This window comes from Capra hircus, chromosome 26, assembly GCF_001704415.2.
Source record: "Capra hircus breed San Clemente chromosome 26, ASM170441v1, whole genome shotgun sequence".
NCBI lineage: Eukaryota > Metazoa > Chordata > Mammalia > Artiodactyla > Bovidae > Capra > Capra hircus.
The window spans coordinates 1,786,643-1,806,114 of record NC_030833.1 but is presented as its reverse complement, the minus strand read 5'-3'; the positions used below and the strand labels follow the sequence as shown (position 1 = coordinate 1,806,114).

The following is a 19,472-nucleotide window of genomic DNA, read 5'->3' as shown; positions in this document are numbered from 1 at the left end:
TACCATGTAGTCCTAAGTGGGGTGGGGGAACTCTCTCCAAACGGCATCGACTAAATCATCACACGGAAAATCTATTTATTCACCTGTTTACTTATTACCTTGTAGAACCAGTCTATGAATGATGTGGACAACCTCCCTGGTGCCTGTGGAATGTAGCCACGAGGGCCGTTGACCGTGTGAAAGTGTAGCTGCCCAGTTAGCACTGGGGAGGCCGACAAGGAGATGGAGAGGCCGAGACCCTCGTGTTGTACAAAAAAAGAGAGTGGTCGCATTAGGGAAGAGACGCGCCATCTTATGGAAGAAGAATTAGTCAAGTCTGAGTGCTCCGTTTCCCTGTAATTCATTGAAAGAGTGTCTAGCTTGGAATGCCTAAGACGATACAAACATCATCGTGTGGGACGGTGTGTGTGGACTCAGAGAAGGGAGTGGCTGTAAACAGTGGACCCCTGTTTGCTCATCCCTCCCTCTGTCCAAGCCCCTTGGACACCCACCCGCACCAGCCCTGGCCTTGACCACTAGCCCTGCGTCCCCAGTGGCACAGGAACACGTGTGTCACTAGCAGAGGCTTGAAAACGGCCTGTGGGTGAGCTTTGCCCTCTCCCGCCACCGTAGCATCGCTCAGCCTCCGCGCGGAATACGCGGCCTCACGGAGGAGGGGCACGGGCCCGTCCTCCCCCTCCTCCCTGCTTAAGCCAACAGACAGGTGTGTGGGGAACACCACCCTCGGTCAGCCACCGGGGGCACACTGGCAGCTGACAGTGACGCCCGAGGCGCAGCCGGGAGAAACGGAAGAGCCACCCAGCTGAGCACGGGCCCAGCTGCAGACCCAGGGCACCGCAAGCTGGACAAACGGTAGCTGCTTCCAGTCACTAAGTGTTGGGGTGGTGGGTTATGTAGCGGCAGGTGGCCGTTACAGAAAAGCAGTACAGAAAGAGCCTCCAAAGCAATAACATGAAAGCGGGGCACTTCCGTCAGGCCTGGTTGGAAAGTGGAGGCTGGAGCCTGTTAGATAGCATTGAAACAATCAGCAAGGCCACGGCCTTCAGTCACTCAGAAGATGGAAAATACACTCGGCGACCCGAGTCACTGGCCTCGGAGGATGATTTCCAGGCAAAAGGCTGCAACTGTCAATCAGCCCCTTGTCTGCTGGAGACGTGAGAAGAGCGAGACAAGCTGAGGGGAGAGCTGTGCGGTCTGCAGGTGGGACTGAGAGGGAGCGAGGCTGGCTGAGCTGCAAAAGCAAACCGCTTCTCACTTCCAGGCCCCCAGCTGGTAAGTCAGCCTCACAGTGAAGTGGAACCTCCACCAAAACCAAATGAAAGAAGTTACTGCGAAGCGCTTTGGCAATTAGACTTCTGAGCCATTTGGGGGGTGTGTGCGCCTGGTCCTTGTGTTCACTCACTCAGCTGCGTCCAGCTTGCTTACAGCCCCGTGGGCTGTAGCCTGCCGGGCCCCTCTGTCCATGGGATTCTCCTGGCAAGAATACAGGAGTGGGTTGCCATTTCCTGCTCCAGGTACCTTCCTGACCCGGGGATCTAAGCCTCTTCTGCAAGTCCACTACCCTGCAGGCAGATTCTTTACCCTTGAGCCACTGAAGAAGCCCAGGATGGTGCCTCGCAGCTAGATAAAGAGGCTTCCAGGAAACCTGAAAGGTGCAATCCTACAGAAGCCTAACCCTACAATTATTGGCAGGTCTCTCTCAATAAGACAAGTGGGTGTAACTTTTGTGGAATCTGAAAACTCACAAAAATTTTAGAATGTTGTGCCAGCGGAAGGACAGGCTGCCTAGACCTAGTCCAGATGACTGACCTACAATATCGTGAGTTAAACAAGTGGTCATTCTTGTACGCCACTACACGGACTGGTTGGTTAGTCAGCAAAACATCACTTTTCCATTATGCAGCTAATAGAATTCTTCACCTTCCATTGGATGTGAATAGCCACTTTCTAAAATAGATCAAGAAATAAAATATCAAGTCTAGTTCCAATGGAAGAGCTAACCGACAAAATCACAGAACTGAGAAGCAGCAGTCGTGGAAAGAGACCACCTCTGGAGTGGGGACTCCAGGGCCTGGGGCAGGAGGGCCCTCAGTCTTCATCCTGGTCTGTCCCCACGTGCACAGACACATGAGTCAAAACACCTGAAAACCCGCGGGACGAGAGCCCCGGGAAACGCCGCAGGTCGGAAGTGCCGGGGGCACAATGACGTGTAGCAGGCACGGGCTTTAGCGGGGTCAGGGTGCGTGCCCAGGGGACAGGGAGCCCCACGAGTGAACCACGTGAAGCTGGGGGTCGGGGTACCTCGGGGAGGCAGCCTGCAAGGATTATCTAAGCGGTGATGGGGGAAACGCAACAATGTGGTACCATCGGGATTTACAGCGGGGCAGGTCAGCGCTGCTCTCCTGGCGGGCAGGGGAGCCAGGAAAGACCTGGAGCATCTCCAGTCTCCGGAGCACAGCCGAGGTGCACTGCCTTCCTGCCCAGGACACCTAGCCTTGGGGCAGCAGGCTGGGGCCAAGGGGAGCTGCGGTGGCTACGGGAAGGGCAGGTCCTGCAGGGGACCCAGGATAAAGAGACCCCGCTCAGGGCTGTTGCGGAGGCACCTGGAGAAAGTCAGGCTCCAGCCTCAGAGACGAGGACGTGCTGGCAGCATCCACCGCACCCGGAGCCCAGGCCGGCCCCGGAAATGAGCCTGACTTCAGCCCCACCCGCCCTGCCAGAGAAATCAGAAACCTTCAGTGATGGATCTGCCCTGATGAAAGAGCGGCAGGACCTCCCGCTTTCTTGAAGGGGCCTCCCTGGTGCTTCTGCCACCGGCGTGCAGAACAGGACGCCGTGACCAATACACACTGGAAAAAGTGTCGATGAGACGCAATTACAGAGGCGAGTGAAAGGAGGCTGTGGGAGCGATGTTAGCTAACAGCATTTAACCCATTAGGCAGTGCCGCCTGCCTAACCTCTTCAGGATTCTTTGAGTTTGTCTATGATAAGTCTTTTTGGAAATAAGAGCCAACATCATAGTTGGCTAATGGGTTTAAAATAATAAGTATTTTAAAAAACCATGAGAGGTTTACATCAGCTTTGGCTTCCGAAGTGCCTGCAGTAATGCTGCTTATAAAGCGCGTGCGCTTCCATCCAAGGAGGCTTCTCTGTCTGCATCTTATCCCCACGAAGCCACGGCTCTCCCAGGGCAGGCGCCGTGGGCACGCAAAGTCAGCGCTCACCAGCCTCCCAGAACACCAGGACCCTCTGCAGCCCGGTTCTCCAGTGTCCACACCACAGGTGGGGCCACCCGAAGTGGCCGGAGCGGTGAGTCCTGTTAATAGCATCATGTCCTAACACAGAGCTGGCCCGAGGTCTGCACTGGTGCCAGGGATGCAGCGGGCACGGCACACACGTGCACTGAATGCTTCCATCTGCTGAGGGATCCGTGTGCCAGGGGCCGAAGGGGGCAGCTGGAAGGCTGGACTAGAAAGCTGGCCTAGTGGCAGAGGTGCCCGTGGGGCCTGGTGTGCGGGCAGAGGGCACTGGCCCTCAGCATCCCACGAGCATTGCACTCCTCCAGGCTCTGAAGTCTTCGCCTCAGGATCACTGCAGGGAGGGGGCGCTTTGACCACAGTGTGGGAGGCTCATTCCGGCCACAGCACTGTTGACCCCCTAGGCGCTAAGCTGGGCCGGGCAGGAGGGAGGGTCACACTGCGGGCTCACAGTCCAGTGACAGTGGACAGTCCCTGAGAAGGACACACATTCTCCCACGTGCACTCAGGGAGGATTTCTGGGGGTGATGCCAGCTGAGTGTTCAAGGATGAGCAGGTGTTGGCCAGGACCACCGTGGAGAGAAGCCTGGGCATCCCGAGAGAGGCAAGGAAGGCTGGGTGTGCTGAGCGGGCTGGAGGCAGGTGCAGAGGCCGCTGGGGAGAGGTCCACACGCCTGGCCAGGACCTGATGCTGGAGCCTGGGGGTGGGGGCGTGCGGGGTGGGGACCACATGGCATGGGGCAGCGCTATAGGCCGCAGTCTATGCCTGGCTATAAGAAGAGTGGGCCAGCTGGGCAGAGGGAGCCCAGAGGCTATACCAGCGACAGACGGAAAGCTGGGGGTCCGTGAAGCCCCTCCTCACCTGCCTCCGTTGCCTCCCTGCAGAGCGCTCCTCCACATGGCTGCCTGTGCAGAACCCCAGGACCACTGGAGTGCACCAGAGCCACCAGGGGCTTGGCAGACCTTGAGCAGAGGGAAGGGGCTCGGTCCAGAGAAGTCCAGGGCCACCTTCGGCCCGGCAGGCAGGATGTCTGCAGGGAGGAGACCCGCTCAGGCTTCGTCCTGCTCTGAGCACCTCAGGCTGGGAGCCACTGGCTGGCATCCGGAGTTACAGGCTCCAGGGACAGGATCATCAGGACTCTGGGTCCAAACGTGCATTCAGAGACCCTTCCCAACACCCTTGACACCAACCACCCAGGAGCCTGGGCCCAAAGAATCCCCAAGTTCACATGTGCGCAGAGTCACAGGTTTGCCAGTTACTTAAACGCAGCTGAGGACTTGCTCATGTGGACGGGGCATGCACGTCTGATCTGGATACAGACGCTCTGGTTTTCGGTCCCCTCAGCCTCTCCTGTGACAGGTAATGACTTACTCCAGGGGAAGGGCCCGAGAGGCCTGGCCACAGCCCCTCCTGGTCTTCCCTGCCCGGGAGCAGACACTGGCACCAAGGGCAGCACCCTCTTCCCACCAAGAGGCCTGATGCCCACTGCCTTGAGTCCTCTCGCCTCCCCCACCACTCCATCCAGAAGACGCACAGCCCCTCCTCCTGTAGACATCTGGACAAACATGCCTGGAATTGGGGGAACGTGGAAGGCAGAAATTGGGGGTAACACTGGAGGTGGCAATTTAGCCACAAGAGCAGGTGGTTTTATTGGAAGTTGTAGCCGTCAGCTCGGACGACGACTCTGGAGAAACCCAGTGTAGACGGAGAAGGGAGGACCAAGGGCAAGCCCTTGGGGGTTGGGGGTAACCAGAGGCACACAGCGTGGGCGCGGGTCAGGGCGGCACCCGGGGAGTCAGGATATGCAGGCTCGTGGTGACAGGGAGGCGAAGGGTACAAGGACGTGTCGGGAGGTGAAGATGATCAACTTCATCAAACACCATAAAAGGTCAGTAACTGAAGCTGGGAAACACACACTTGGATTTAGGAAAGTCCAGGTTGTGACCTCAATGAGAGCAAATTCTGCAGAGTGGAGAAGCAAGATCCGCTTGGACTGAGTGCAAAAGAAAACAGGAAGAGAGAAATAGGGCTGCTTGCCGTAACGTGGATGGACCTAGAGATTGTCATACCGACTGGAGTAAGTCAGACAGAGAAAGGCAAATTTCAGATGGTATCACTTATGTATGAACTCCAAAAAAAGGAGCTTATATAACTTCAAATGAGCTTATCTACAACATAGAAACAGTCACAAATGTAGAAAATAAGCTTATGGCTGCTAGGGGTGAAGAGGGGATGGATAAATTGGGAGACTGAGATTAACACATGCCCACTACTGTATATAAAACAGATAAGCAACAGGGACCTGTTGTGTAGCCCAGGGAGCTCTACTCAATGCTTGGTAATGGCCTGACCTCTGTAGGAAGAGAATCTGAAAGAGTGGAAACCTGCATATGTTAGAACCAACTCACTTTCATAACCGACTCACCTTGCTGCACACCTGGCGCTCCCACAGCATTGCGCATCAATTACACCCCAATAAAACGTTAAAACCAGAAAATTCAGATGTTCCCTACATGCTCCAGCCCTGCAGAGACCATTACCAGGAGTGGATCTGAGTGGGTCATCCCTGCCACCTCAGCGAATGTAACATCCCAATTAAAAAGCAGAAAAACAAAGGAAGACAGCTGGCTGGGAAAAGCCATCCTCCAGGCCCGTGCAGCATTTAAATGTCAGGGATGCTGAGAGCCAGCTCCACAGGGCTGTTTAAAGCCCAGCACCTGCGGGTCCCAGACGAGAGTCATCCTCTCCAGGGAAGGTGAACACTAGGGTCCTTGTCAGAAGAAGCAGCATCCTCTACCCATCCGGTTACCATCGCCATTTCAGCTCTTTCTTGAGAAGCCTCAGATGCGCGTGAGTGTCCCTTCCCTATGTGCATATTAGTAACCTATCGCTGCTGTTCAGTCGCTCGGTCATGCCAGACTCTCTGCGACCCCATGGGCTGCAGCACGCCAGGCCTCCCTGTCCATCACCGTCTCCCGGAGTTTGCTCAAACCCATGCCCATTGAGTAGTCGGTGATGCCATCCAACCATCTCGTCCTCTGTCATCCCCTTCTCCTCCTGCCTTCAATCTTTCCCAGCACCAGGGTCTTCTCTGATTAGTAAACTCTAATACATACCCAATCCCCTATCAGAACACGGACGCACGAGTCCTTGTTGGCTGCCCCGGTGTCCCCGACCCTGCATCCGCCTGCACACACCAGCGGCTGGTCTAGGGGGCCGCAAAAGCCACAACCCCTCCTCCCTTCCTGACCTTTGCAGGACAGCACAGGCCGTCAGGGCAGCAGGTGGGAGCCCGGGTGCAGGGCAGTCCTGTCCGGCTGCTCCTAATTCAGACACAGCCCTCCTTTCTGAGGAGAGCTTTGCCTGCAGAAAGCAGCTCACACCTGCTCAAGCCACTGGACTGGACCCTGCGCACAAGCCCCGCCCCTGGGCCTGTGGTTTAGCCTCACGCTTGACCACGAGGGCCACCCGCTGACCTGGCCAGAGGAGAGAGCAGGAGGCCCGGGCAGGCTGGGTGGCGCCGGGCAGGGTCCAGGCCATTGTGTTGGCTCTTTTCCGGATAATCAGAAGCTGTTTCTCTGTCCTGAAGTGATGGCTTCCCGTCCCCTTACCCGCTGGCATCCCTGGTCTCAGCCCCCACCTCACCCACCCAGCGCTCCCTGAACCCCTCACCCCCGTGGGGCCAGGGGGATGTTAACACCTGGCACCTGGCTGGCCCAGGCCCCTCCCCAGCCCACACCTGGGTGCGTGGTGATAGGTGATCAAGGGTGACTTCCCAGCCCCACTCAAGGTAAGCCCCCAGGCACGGTCCTTCTCACTGCCTCTGCCCTTGATGCTCCATGATGCTGAACTCCAGGAGCAGCTGAACATCCGAGAGCAACGCAAAGAGCTGCTCTGTCTCCAGCAGAAAGCGAACGGGATGCAACCGATGCCACCTTCTGTGGCTGCAGGTGGGATCACAAGCATCCACGTCCCCCGAGTGAGCTCAGCAGCTGTGCCCGGGAGACAGAACAGCTTCAGGAGGAAGTGAACCCAGGGGGACCACTCCTCTCTTCAGTCAGTAGGACTGTATTTACATCGGGGAGAACAGGAAAGGACTGTGTTCTGTGCAAGCTGTATAGGCAAGGAAGGGGCGATTCTATAGAGTGATTTAATCTTGACTGTCCGGCCTCACCTGACCGATGGACGTTCCCACCTGTCTTCTAGCCACCGAGCCTCCTGTTCAGGAAACACCCTCAGGGCCGCTATCAGTGCTGATCAGGGAGAGACAGCGCCATGGGTGCTCAGCCTGGGGAGACGAACCATAAACTGCACGACTCACAGTCAGCTAAGCGGCGGGTGAGACAAGGACAGGACAGGAGTGTGAAGGCTGCACCCGCCGCGGTGGACCGAGCGGTCAAAGCAGGCGCCGTGGACGAGGTCGGCTGTCAGCGTGGCTTCCAGTGAGGTCTGGGATGCAGACAGACAGGAGAGGCCGTGGAACCGGCTGGGGGGAGCCCAGCAGGGAGGCTGCAGGAGGTGGCTCCGACATCCGGCCCCTATCCTTTCGGAGCACCCTCCCTCTTCTCATGAAGGTGGCCCTGCGGCCCTTCCCTGGGTGGGCCCAGCCTGCACCGAGACGGGTGCCCGGGGAGCCTGGACCCGGCGCACAGCGGGGCCCCGCCCTGCTGCTGGCCTACCCCCACCAGCCCCCCACCCCCCACGGGAAAGAGGCCCTGCGCAGCTCATCTCAAGAACCTGGGAGACACCAGGGTGGCGAGCGCGCCTCAGATGCGACTCATAACCCAGGGTCCAGCTCAGCCGCTCCCGGGCACCTCGGGGGACGGGAGGCCAGCAGCAGGAGCCGTGCTGCCAACGGCTGCTTCCCCTCATGCTCCCCGCAGCGCCCGCTCAGCTGTGACCTGACCTCCCAAGGAAACGAGGCGCTCACACGCAGCTCGCTAAGGAAGGTGGCCCTCAACTTCAGCATCCATAAGCTTCAAACGACCAACGCGACGCTTCAACAGCCCGTACCACCCTTAGCTAAAGGTTCCTAAGTGCTCACTTCTTCTTTTTTTTAATAGTTTATTAAAATTTTTATTTTTTTAATTAATTTATTTCAATTGGAGGCTAATTACTTTACAGTACTGTAGTAGTTTTTGCCATACAGTCACATGAATCAGCCATGGGTGTACATGGGTCCCCCATCCTGAACCCCCTTCCACATCCCTCCCCACCCCATCCCTCAGGGTCATCCCAGGGCACCAGCCCTGAGCGCCCTGTCTCATGCATTGAACCTGGACTGGCGATGTGTTTCGCATGTGATAATATACATGTTTCAATGCTATCTCTCAAATCATCCCACCCTCGCCTTCTCCCACAGAGACCAAAACTCTGTTCTTTACATCTGTGTCTCTTCTGCTGTCTTGCATATAAGGTCATCGTTACCATTTTTCTAAATTCCGTATATATGCATTAATATACTATGTTCGTATGTTTCTTTCTGACTTACTTCACGCTATATAATAGGCTCCAGTTTCATCCACCTCATTAGAACTGATTCAAATGCATTCTTTTTAATAGCTGAGTAATAATCCATTGTGTATATCTACCACAGCTTTCTTATCTATTCGTCTGCCGATGGACATCTAGGTTGCTTCTTGTCCTGGCTATTATAAACAGTGCTGCGATGAACCCTTGAGTACACGCGTCTCTTACTTCTGGTTTCCTGGGTGTATATACCCAGCAGTGGGATTGTGGGGTCATATGGCAGTTCTATTTCCGGTTTTGTAAGGAATCTCCACACTCATCTCCATAGTGGTGTTCAGCTCAGTTCAGTCGCTCAGTCATGTCTGACTCTTTGTGACCCCATAAACTGCCGCACACCAGGCCTTCCTGTCCATCACCAACTCCTGGAGTTTACTTAAACTCATGTCCATTGAGCCAATGATGCCATCCAACCATCTCATCCTCTGTCATCCCCTTGTCCTCCTGCCCTCAATCTTTCCCAGCACAAGGGTCTTTTCAAATGAGTCAGCTCTTCGCATCAGGTGGTCAAAGTATTGGAGCTTCAGCTTCAGGATTAGTCCTGCCAATGAATATTCAGGGTTGATTTCCTTCAGGATTGACTGCTTGGATCTCCTTGCAGTCCAAGGGACTCTCAAGAGTCTTCTCCAACACCACAGTTCAAAAGTATCAATTCTTTGATGCTAAGCTTTCTTTATAGTCCAACTCTCATATCCATACATGACTACTGGAAAAACCATAGCCTTTACTAGACCTTTGTTGCCAAAGTAATGTCTGCTTTTTAATAGGCTCTCTAGGTTGGTCATAACTTTTCTTCCAAGGAGTAAGCATCTTTTAATTTCATGGCTGCAGTCACTATCTGCAATGATTTTGGAGCCCCAAAAAATAAAGTCTGACACTGTTTCCACTGTTTCCACATCTGTTTCCCATGAAGTGATGGGACCAGATGCCCTGATCTTCGTTTTCTGAATGTTGAGCTTTAGGCCAACTTTTTCACCCTCCTCTTTCACTTTCATCAAGAGGCTCTTTAGTTCTTCTTCACTTTCTGCCATAAGGGTGGTGTCATCTGCATATCTGAGGTTATTGTTATTTCTCCCAGCAATCTTGATTCCAGCTTGTGTTTCTTCCAGTCCAGCGTTTCTCATGATGTACTCTGCATATAACTTAAATAAGCAGATTGACAATATACAGCCTTGACGTACTCCTTTTCCTATTTGGAACCAGTCTGTTGTTCCATGTCCAGTTCTAACTGTTGCTTCCTGACCTGCATACAGGTTTCTCAAGAGGCAGGTCAGGTGGTCTGGTATTCTCATCTCTTTCAGAATTTTCTACAGTTTTATTGTGATCCACACAGTCTAAGTCAATACTGACTATTTGGCATAGTCGATAAAGCAAAAAGAGATATTTTTCTGGAACTCTCTTGCTTTTTCCATGATCCAGCGGGTGTTGGCAATGTGATCTCTGGTTCTTCTGCCTTTTCTAAAACCAGCTTGAACATCAGGAAGTTCATGTACTGCTGAAGCCTGGCTTGGAGAATTTTGAGCATTACTTTACTAGCGTATGAGATTAGTGCAATTGTGCGGTAGTTTGAGCATTCTTTGGCATTGCCTTTTTGGGATTGGAATGAAAACTGACCTGTTTCAGTCCTGTGGCCACACTGCTGAGTTAATTTGCTGGCATATTGAGTGCAGCACTTTCACAGCATCATCTTTCAGGATTTGAAACAGCTCAACTGGAATTCCATCACCTCCACTAGCTTTGTTCATAGTGATGCTTCATAAGGTCCTCTTGACTTCACATTCCAGGATGTCTGGCTCTAGATGAGCAGGAGTGATCACACCATTGTGATTATCTGGGTCGTGAAGATCTTTTTTGTACAGTTCTGTGTATTCTTGCCACCTCTTCTTAATATCTTCTGCTTCTGTTAGGTCCATACCATTTCTGTCCTTTATTGAGCCCGTCTTTGCAGGAAATGTTCCCCTGGTATCTTTAATTTTCTTGAAGAGATTTCTAGTCTTTCCCATTCTATCGTTTTCCTCTATTTCTTTGCATTGATCACTGAGGAAGGCTTTCTTATCTCTTGCTATTCTTTGGAACTCTGCATTCAAATGGGTATATCTTTCCTTTTTTCCTTTGCTTTTCACTTCTCTTCTTTTCACAGTTATTTTTAAGGCCTCCTCAGACAGCCATTTTGCTTTTTTGCATTTCTTTTTCTTGGGGACGGTCTTGATGCCTGTCTCCTGTACAATGTCAGGAACCTCCATCCATAGTTCATCAGGCACTCTGTCTATCAGATCCATAGTGGCTGGACTAGTTTGCATTCCCACAACAGTGTAAGAGGGGTCCCTTTTCTCCACACCCTCTCCAGCATTTATTTTTGTAGACTTTTGGATAGCAGCTATTCTGACTGGCATGAGATGGTACCTCATTGTGGTTTTGATTTGCATTTCTCTGATAATAAGTGATAATGAGTATCTTTTCTTGTGTTTGTTAGCCATCTGTACATCTTCTTTGGAGAAATGTCTGTTTAGTTCTTTGGCCCATTTTTTGATTGGGTCATTTATTTTTCTGGTATTGAGCTGCATGAGCTGCTTGTATGTTTTTGAGATTAATTCTTTGTCAGTTGCTTCATTTGCTATTATTTTCTCCCATTCTGAATGCTGTCTTTTCACCTTGCTTATAGTTTCCTTCGTTGTGCAAAAGCTTTTAAGTTTAATTAGGACCCATTTTTTCGGTCCCATTTGTTTATTTTTGCTTTCATTTCCATTACTCTTAGAGGTGAGTCATAGAGGATCCTGCTGTGATTTACCTCAGAGTGTTTTGCATATGTTTTCCTCTAGGCTCACTTCTTGTTCACATGAGCCAACATCTCGGGCTGTGTGGACACTGGCCTTTGAGGTGTCCTTGCCCTTCCTGAGCTCTTCTCCACAGCTGGAGCGGCCAGAGGACCAGGCGCCTTGAAGACGCTTGTTCAACCACCTCCCCATGGGCTGCCGAAGTTTCTGCACCAGGGGCAGAAGGCCAGCTCCCTCCCTGACTCGGGCCAGCAGATAAGCACAGGCCCACCCTCCCACCAGGCACAGTCTCTGCGTGGCCTTCATCTTGCTGACCCAACAGAGGAGTCTGTTTGGGCCTGAAGATGCTTGCAGGGGCTTCCTGTCCCACGGTCTCCAGCGAGTCACATCCCGCCACCGCGTCCCCTCCCACAACCTCCGCCACTTGCCGGGATACTGTTTCCAAGACGATCTCATCACAGGTCAGAAGAGACGGCCCAGCCCGGGAGGGGGCTGTTGCTCTTGTTACAGCAAACTTCCCAAGACAAGGCTCTTGTCTTGTCTGTGACTGTGGCAACAGGACCTAACACAGCAACCGAGCCTCTTAAGGATGGTCTACATCCGGCTCCTTCTTCCTTCTGTAGACCAAGCTAATCTTCTTAGTCCTCCCGGGCTCTCTTCTAAAAATGCCCTCCCCCTGGCCCCGAAGAGCTCACCCACCCACCTCCCTGCCCCGGGAATCCAACAGCATGCATCACGCGTGTGAGTACTGCCCTGTCTTCCTGGGCTGGCCAACGTCCCTGCAGCCCCAGGAGCCTGGCCACAGCCCTGGTCATCAGGCCACGTGTTCCAGCTCAGCGGCTCTACGGCTGAATGCGACCTGAGGCAGGCGGGTGGGACCAGTGGCGGGAGTCATGGACGCTGATGCCTACAAAAGAAAGGCCAGGCCCTCAGAAAGGGGGTTGAGTTCCAGGCTCACTTGTCTGTTGTCCTGGGTCTCCCATCCAGTGGGCGGAGGGCAGCAGAGAGAAAGAAGCAGGAAACAGAGACAGAGCTGATTCCAGACAATGAGAAATGCTACAGGGAAACTGAACAGGTGAGTCAAGAAGGAGTTGATTCCTGAGGGTCCTTCGGGATGAGAGGGCAGGGGCGCATCTCAGCTGAGCCTGAACGGTGGAGGAGAGCCTCGAGCAGGGCCACGGCCGGTGCAAAGGCCCCGAGGCAGCCAGGCTTGAGGTGTCTGAGGCTCAGCAGGAAAGCAGAGGTTGGGAGGAGCATCAGCCAAAGCACAGGCTGTGGTCACAACGGGGGCTCCAGAGAGTCCGGGTAGAAGCCTGGGGCTTGTGCTGAGCCCCATGGGAGACAGTCATCGGGGTCCTGAGCAGGGCAAGGCTTGGTCTCACGCACATTTGAGACCTGAACGCTGGTGCCTGTGGGGAGAGAGTCTGACAGGGACACATAGAAGCAGAGAGATCGGGGCAGCAGACTCAGCTGGGAGGTCGTGCTGGTTTGGACGAGGAAGTCAGACGTGGGGAGCAGGTTGGGAGGGACTATGGTGCCAGTGGGTGGATGTGAGGCCTCAGGCAGGAGGACCAAGGATGAGTCTGGGGTCCAGGCACAGAAAATGGGCAAGTTGGGCGGAATTTACGAATTAGGGAGAACCAGTAGACAGCACATTAAAAAGCAGAGACATCACTCTGCCCACAAAGGTCCATAGAGTCAAAGCTATGGTTTTTCAAGAAGTCATGTATGGATGTGAGAGTTGGACCATAAAGAAAGCTGAGCACTGAAGAACTGGTGCTTTCAAATTGGAAAAGACTCTTGAGAGTCCCTTGGACTGCAAGCAGATCCAACCAGTCAATCCTGAAGGAGATCAACCCTGAAATATTCATTGGAAGGACTAATGTTGAAGCTGAAGCTCCAATACTTTGGTCACCTGATGCAAAGAACTGACTCACTGGAAAAGGCCCTGATGCTGGGAAAGATTGAAGGCGGGAGGAGAAGGGGATGACAGAGGATGAGATGATTGGATAGTGTCACCGACTGATTCAGTGGTCATGAATCTGAGCAAACTCCTGGAGACAGTGAAGGACAGAGGAGCTTGGCATGCTGCAGTCCATGGGGTCGCTGGGTCCGGGATGACTTAGCGGCTGAACAGCAAGGACAGGATAAGCGCACTTGGGACACGGCACAGAGCAAGGGTCCTGCACTCCTGGGCTCTACAGATCTGTGCAAAGACACCCCTCCCAACCCGGAAGGACTCTCAGAAGGAGAGATAAAGGCTTCCAGAGGAAAGGGGTCAGCTGTACCCGACACCTCCCACAGCGGAAAGAATTCGTGTGGATCCACACAGACCAAGAAACACAACACCACAGTGAACGTGACTGCATTAGAGCTCCCAGCACCAGCAGGGAATTTACAGAGAAAAAAAAAAAAAAACCCACATCATTTTGAGCAGAAAAGGCAATCACGGAAGAATGCACAAACTATGATTACATTTGTGTAAAATTCAGAGAGCGCCTAAACTCTGAAATACATTGTTTAGAAATAGTGCTTCTGTGTAGACATGCTTCTGAAAAACAGCACAGAAGTGACTGGCACCTATTCAGGAGATAATTATTCCTGGGGAGGGTCGCGGCTCCCAAGGGTGCTGGGGTACGGAAACAGCTATTTCTTGGGCTCAGAGGGAGGTACTGGTGGGGGTCTATTGTATCAGCATTCTTTATACTTGGCACAAACACAGACAAGCTTATGTGTGCAGGCCGGATTGCCAGTTCTTTTCAAAGGAAGAATGAGCTGGAGCTAACAGTGTGGATGGCAAGCGCATCTCAAGTGATGGGAGTTCCTCAGGGAAGGTGGCACCAGGTAGGTCCCAGGGGAATTTTCTAGATGGATGACCTAAAACAGGCCAGCTTGTTCATAGGAAGGGTTCGCAGCTGGATCTCCACTGAGAAAATTCTGCACTCGATGTGGCCCAAACGTCTTAACACCTGCTTGATGAGTTTCATCTTGCATCCGTAACATGAGTTCACGTGTGGATAACAAACTAGACAAAGTCCTCTCTTGTCTGTGTAAATCCAATAAGTTTTCTCCTAAAAGCGGCTCATTCTCCCCATTAGAAACACATATGTCTTTCTCACGGAAGCCAGCTGAGTCTCCGGCACTCTGGGGAGTGAGTAATTATACTGCAGTAGAGTATCTGTCTCTACAAACCTCTAAAATGTTAATATGTATTATGACATGTTTGATTAGAGTGGAGGAGGAAACAACTCCAGGGTAGAAAGAGAAGAGGCTGCACGCCCGGACGGCTGGATTACTGCGGTTACACAGCCTGGCTCGGCAGTCGCGGATTCCGCTGATGGGACACGTGGACGGCTCCGCAGAGGCCACGAGGACTGTCTGGCTTGGCGACTTTGCTGCCTTGCCGTACAGCCTGGCTGGTAAGTTCCTGATAGAGAAAAGAAGAGTCACTTCCCAGCTGTTCTGTGGCAGGACAAAATGTTAGATTTAGACCGTGAAACGGCTCTGGAAGCAAAGGAGCAGGTGGTAAACGGCTTCCCAGGCAGACGGCGCTTTTAACGGCTGTGTTCACCAGTCACTTGCTGAACCGGGGACCATGGCGGTCACTCACGCTCAGCCATTTTCACTCGAACGCTTATGAAACGGGGGGTGAAGTCTTAAAAATTGCTGCCGTTATTCTTGAAAAGGATCGCTTTGTTTGTTTCATCAGACAGGAGCAGACGCTGGTGTGGCGTGGTGCTTTACCCTCCCTAAGGTGGGTGCCCCCTTCACACTCCCCTCTAACATCGAGGGGTCCGCTGAGGGGTGCAGGTCAGAAGGCCCCCCCGGAGAGGGCTCCCCCTGAAGAGGGCAGGAAGCAGGTCCTTCCAGGCGGATCCTTTGGCACGGCTTCAGTTCTCCCCTGACAAACTCCACCTTCTTAAAAGCTGAAAAATAGGACGCGAGGCATGCTCTTCCCCTGAACACGCTCCTTCCTCGACCTAAGAATTCCAGGGCTTCAGGGGCAGTCGGAAAGACCCGCTGGAAGGAAGCGAGAAGAAGGGCAGCCCTCCCCGTCTGCTGACCCTCTTTAACCAGCTGCCCGCCCACGTCAGAGTGCCCTCCGGTGAGGTCTCTCTAGGTGAGCCCTCCTCTTGCCTCCTCTTCCCACCCTTCCCCCGACCTCGCCCCTGGTTCAGGAGCAAGCATGAGAGAGAGGGCGTCAGAAGTTACAGCCATCGCGTGAACAAGTGGAAGCTCTGTATTCATCCCATGGGGAATGCACGCTGAGGTCCGGGCAGTTGCTGGAGGGTTAGTCTCAGATGGTGCTTCAGGCTGGGCAGGGAGGGGACAACACATCCTGCCAGCAGGTGACTCCCAGGCTGGGCAGGGGGGCAGCGACCACACAGGCCGACGTGAGCCAGCGGGAGAGCCCGGGGTGTGCTGGGCCATCCAAAGGAGCTGTGGCAAGGACTAACTTGGCTGCACATGCCAGCAGTGCTCCGGGAGAGGAAACTCGCTTCTGAACTGAATGTGGAATGGGTCAAGGGGCTCTGTAAATAGAGCATCTTATTCGAAATCCAAAGCCACGATCAAGGCCATTGTTCAGCGGTGCTCATGGCTGATCTTCCTTCCAGCACCAAGCCTTCCTTTGCGTCCTTCAGTTACTGGATCAGAACTCTCCAGGGAGCTTCTTCACACACTAATCGTGGTCTCCACCAGGCAGGTGGACGTCTGGACCATGAACTAGGGCTTCTCCATGGAGGCATCTCTAACATCTGGGGCCAGATTATCCTTCCCACGGGGGCTATCTCAGGCTGCCACGTGTGTAGCTGAATCCCTGATCTCTACACCAGCAACAACCACCAGGTCTCAACAAAGAGTACCTCTGGCTGTGGGTGAGGGTCCCTGGGAGCAAGCTTCCCTCCGTTGAGAATCACACAGCTAAACCACACAGGGCTCCTGGGGTTATCAGGCTTTTATTACCAAGCCAAGGGCATAAATGAAAGTCTAAATCATTTATCTAAAATGGAATTATCTTCTAAACAGAAACAGGATGACTCAACTGTAGACACTTTGAAATTTGCACACTTTTGTGACTTTCCTGGAGGTCCAGCGGTTCTGAATCCAACTTCCAGTGTGAGGAAAACAGGACCGACCCCTGGTTGGGGAACTAAGATCTCACATGACGTACAGCAACCAAGCCCACGCCCTGCAAGTACTGAGCCCCTGTGCCCTGGAGTCCAAGAGCCACAGCTAGATGCCCCAGTTCAGTCACCTCAGTCACTCAGTCGTGTCCAGCTCTCTGTGACCCCATGGACCACAGCATGCCAGGCCTCCCCACCCATCACCAGCTGCCCGAGCTTGCTCAAACTTATGTCCATTGAATCGGTGATGCCATCCAACCATCTCATCTGTCATCCCCTTCTCCTCCTGCCCCTAATCTTACCTAGCATCAGGGTCTTTTCAAATGAGTCAGCGCTTCGCATCACGTGGATGAAGTATTGGAGTTTCAGCTTCAGCATCAGTCCTTCCAATGAATATTCAGGACTGAGCTCCTTTAGGATGGACTGATTGGATCTTCTTGCAGTCCAAGGGACCCTCAAGAGTCTTCTCCAACACCACGGTTCAAAAGCACCAATTCAAAAGTCAGCGCAGGTGCCACAGAGAAGGAGCCCACATGCTACAACTGAGACCCGACACAGCCAAACGGATCAACATAAAAGTCGATTTGGACACAAAGCAGTCTTCACGGGAGGCGATACTCTGAGGCTCTGAAACCATTGCTGGCGATGCCGCTCGGTCCCCTCGGTTGCCCTCCCTCCTCCTCCCCACCTGCCTCACGTGGGTTAGAGGTCTCCTAGCAGAAAGCATGGACCTCCACTGAGAGTCGGGACCACCCACTCTTCAGCCTCACCGGATCTCATTCCGTGGGCTGCTGACAGTGGTTAAAAACCCACGCTGACAGACCCACTATCTGCCCTCGGTCTCTTTCAAGTCTTGGTTCCCAGAAAGCATCCCAGGGGAATGCTGGGAAGGGTTTCACCGTGGGCAAGGGTAGTCCCTCTCAAATGCCTCCTGCTGACGCCAAGAGGAGTAAGGCAGGAGGTCCTGCCTCCCCAAGAACCACTTCCAGGGGCAGCCCTGGCGGAACCGCCTGCACCACTGACGCCTGGAGCTGGCCAAAGAGCCCAGAGGGCGCCCGCCAGGCTGGGGCCATCGGCCCAGATGCACAGCCCCGGGCCCAGCCCTGCAACCATCAGCGCTTCCAGGAGAGAGGGACCGGTGCCACACCACAGAGGCTGTCTCAGCAGCCACCCGGTGACTGCGGCCGCTTCACGCTCCGAGAGCCACTTCGGCAGTCTTCTACAAGAGAGATCCACGATTCTGCCTTTGCCTAACTGAACGCACATGATGGTGAATTTGATTATAGAGCCTTACAAAACACCAACACTGAAAGATGCCTGAGGATCATGTCGCTTTATAAACCACAGGAGACGCAAAGAGTGAAGCCGCCCCTGGGGTACACAGGTTTGGTTTGGGGTTCTTTCTAAGATTAATTTACTCAGAAAATAGTGAGTCATCCTTCATAAATGCCAATGGACTGAGGGATTTTAACCAAAATCTTGACGCAGCTGTAAATTATGTTCCACACAAGAGATTATCCATGCGCTTCATTTATTTCCCCCGTCACACCCTAAGTGCATGTTCACTGACGCTGAAATAGAGATACAGTCTGTTCTTGAGAATACAACTTTCTATTGACCAACTAATTTACCAAGTTAACATAGAAACACGCACGCCCAGGCCCAGGGTTAAGAAGACCACAACACTCACACTAGGAACAAGCCCAGAAAGCCAGTGACTCTCCCCAGCCTGGAAAGCAATGAAACCAGGTCATCTCTAGTTCTCCCACAAAGACGCATTTGTGTGTGTGTGTGTGTGTGAGTGTGTGCATGCGTGTGTGTGTGTGTGTGCATGCGTGTGTGCGTGCATGTGTGTGTGCATGTGTGTGTGCGTGCGTGTGTGTGTGCGTGTGTGAGTGTGTGCGTGTGTGCGTGCGTGTGTGTGCATGTGTGTGTGTGCGCGGGTGCGTGTGTGTGCGTGTGTGTGTGCGTGCGTGTGTGTGTGTGAGTGTGTGCATGTGTGAGTGTGTGCGTGTGTGCATGCATGTGTGCGTGCGTGCGTGTGTGTGTGAGTGTGTGCGTGGGTGTGTGCGTGTGTGTGTGTGCGTGCGTGTGTGTGCATTTGTGTGTGTGTGAGTGTGTGCGTGTGTGTGTGAGTGTGTGCGTGTGTGCGTGCGTGTGTGTGCATGTTTGTGTGTGCATTCGTGTGTGTGTGCGCGTGTGTGAGTGTGTGCGTGTGTGTGTGCGTGCGTGTGTGTGTGTGCGTGTGTGCGTGTGTGTGTGTGTGCGTGCGTGTGTGTGCATTCGTGTGTGTGTGTGCGTGTGTGTGTGAGTGTGTGCGTGTGTGAGTGTGTGTGCGTGTGTGCGTGCGTGCGTGTGTGTGTGCGTGCGTGCGTGTGTGAGTGTGTGTGCGTGTGTGCGTGCGTGTGTGTGTGTGTGTGTGCGTGCGTCTGTGTGTGCATGCGTGTGTGTGTGTGTGTGTGCCACAATCCAGTGGTGTCTCTGTCCCTGATAATAGAGCCATCAGTGATACAACCCTGCAGGAGGAAACGGCAGCCCGCTCCAGTGCTCTTGCCTGGGAAACCCCACGGACAGAGGAGCCTGGCAGGCTACAGTCCACGAGCTCGCAAATAGTTGAGCACGACTTAGCAATTAAACAAACAACGATACAGTACCAGTATACAATTCTAGGATTAACTCTGGTATAGAATTAATAATCCCGTAGAATTTCTATCCAAGTCTCACTGTATCATGTGAAAAACTAGAGCTCCAATAAACAGTACTAGCTCACAAGGCTCCAGCACTTACT

General features: G+C 53.3%; 1 protein-coding gene across 1 annotated transcript in view; it reads right to left on the bottom strand.

The window, feature by feature from the left end:
• TCERG1L (transcription elongation regulator 1 like) overlaps positions 1-19,472 on the bottom strand; it is a 199,926-nt gene that overhangs the window by 140,656 nt on the left and 39,798 nt on the right. The gene's annotated exons all lie outside the window — the stretch shown is intronic.